The sequence below is a fragment of the Oncorhynchus masou genome, chromosome 3, assembly GCF_036934945.1.
Source record: "Oncorhynchus masou masou isolate Uvic2021 chromosome 3, UVic_Omas_1.1, whole genome shotgun sequence".
In the NCBI taxonomy this organism is placed as follows: Eukaryota; Metazoa; Chordata; class Actinopteri; order Salmoniformes; family Salmonidae; genus Oncorhynchus; species Oncorhynchus masou.
In genome coordinates, this window is record NC_088214.1 from 8,797,856 (window position 1) to 8,800,009 (window position 2,154).

At 42.5% G+C, this 2,154-nt stretch overlaps 1 long non-coding RNA gene across 1 annotated transcript; it reads left to right on the plus strand.

Annotated features, from left to right (window-relative positions):
• Nucleotides 1-625: 625 nt before the first annotated feature.
• Nucleotides 626-1,555, plus strand: LOC135509655 (uncharacterized). The gene is made up of 3 exons (XR_010450963.1): nt 626-835; nt 1,334-1,373; nt 1,497-1,555. It is a non-coding gene; the product is annotated as an uncharacterized LOC135509655 (long non-coding RNA).
• Nucleotides 1,556-2,154: the final 599 nt, after the last annotated feature.

A 2,154-nucleotide genomic window follows, 5' to 3' on the forward strand; every position in this document is an offset into this window, starting at 1 on the left:
CACATGATGGCTGAATATGATTGGATAAAAGATCTAACATAAAGACCAGCCCTCCAAATCTCAACCTGGGGCTGGAAGCAGTTTAACCAAGAGGAAAGCTATGAAATGAAGAGTGTAACTCTTACTCTGGGGAATAATTTAATACATATTTGTGGGAAAATATATTTAAAAAAAAGTATATTCTGATGATGTTTAGGCCAGCAGAGAAGGCCTTGCTGGCCCTGACGGCACACCACTGCCAGCTACCTAACTTCATATTAGCTCGCTATCTTGATGTATTTAACACTGTAAAAATCAAACTCCAAATGCATTTGAAGAGGTCGCAATGAAGAGCAGTGGTTCTTCCTCCTGCTCTTGGAGACTCAAAGAGGTGCACATTTTTGTTTTTGCCTCAGCACTGCTGACTCATCGTCAAGCTTCAAGTGGTATTTCTGTATTCATTTGTGATGCTATCCTTGATATGATCCTGTTATTGTCACATGCAGATATGTGTGCCCATGCATTTATCAATTCAATGTAATCAGGATTTGTTATCAGGGATATTATACTTTAGTAATCCACAATGACCCGGTGATGTAAAAGTCTAACAATTACATTGTCTTCATATTCCTACAGATACCTTGTAACTGGAGATTCCTTCAAAACGATTGCCTACAGTTAACGTGTAGAGCACTGCAAGGTTGGGTGTCCAGGCCCATCTGGGACTGCCTCCTGGAGGAATTCAGGAGTTTGAAGGCTACCTGTGTCCTGCATAACGTTATGAGGATGAACACGAGGGCCAGAGGAGGAGTCTGCTGCTCTGCAGGATGTTTCAAGGATGGGGTCCAACAACACAGTAAGAGAGGCAATCCGTGTGTAGGAGATCTTCACCTCCTACTTCTTCAAAGAGGGTGCTGTTCCCTGGCAACACCATAGACTACACTATATACAACCAAGGGCTTTTTTTAAGAGCCATTCATTCCATTTACTTAGCTATTTCAACTGCAGTTATTCAAATCCCAGTTTCTCTCCCTTTGATTTCTACTTCTCAGGTGAGGGTGCTGTTTTGGTAAGGGTGTGATGTCTGTACCAAAAAAAACAGGCTATTTTAAATCAACCATATTGAAAAAAATATAGGACAATTTGACACCCTATAACCCACACCTACATACTCATATATCAATCTGATTGATGGATTGTGTTATGCAGTAAGCAGGCTCAGGTGTATTACTGTGAATCCTTCCACCTTCAAAGAATAGGCACAAGGGCCAACCATGGAGAATAGCAAGACACTTCATTATTTCTATAACTACGCTATATTGTTTGTCCTTGTGTGTCCATTCATGTTTTTCAGCATGAAGTACTCTGCAGCCTTAGTGTGTCGTGGACACCAGGTGAGGCCACACACACACCTGTTGATACCTGTTGAATAATGTCACTTTAGCTACCTTATTTTCTCAATAACAGTATCTCTCCTTCACTTAATCCCTCTCTCCTCTTCTCCCTAAATCCTCTAGGTTATATCAGCTGTGTCGGTGAACCCCTCCCTCATCTGAACTGGCTACATAGAGGGCACAGCATGATCAGAGGTGAGAGGTCACTTGGTCACGTCAACAGGAAGTATTATTAGAGGTGTTTTACATTGAAATGCAGATAGAGATGCAGAAGTCTCAGTGTTAATGATCCAAGGTCAGTTTTGCATTTCACCTCCTGATGATTATGATGACTAACATTGTCAGAATACAAAATAAAAAACACAAGGGTTAAACATGCTCTCTCTCCATCTGTCTCTCGTCTGCAGACATGAGAGAGAGGATGCCAACCCCCAGTTCCATCATCACCATCTCACCCGCTCTTAACTTACCGCCGTTTGTTTTGTCTACAGCCATTCACCCGGAACCCATACCCCATCCCTGTCTGCTCGTCGCCAGTGTGTTGTTATCCATTGGATCTGCCTATCCACTCCCATCAACCCACCTTCGCTGCCCGCTCCTCCACCCGGAACAATCTACCTCCACGTTCTCATTGATTAATAAATACTCACCATCTTTATACTCACCTTGTCCTGGTCTGCTTCTGGGTCCAATTCTGGTAAACCCTGACAAGTGCACAATTTTGAACATAAAAAGTTATTAATAAATGAGGCATGAGGCACATTTGGGCAGTCTTGATACA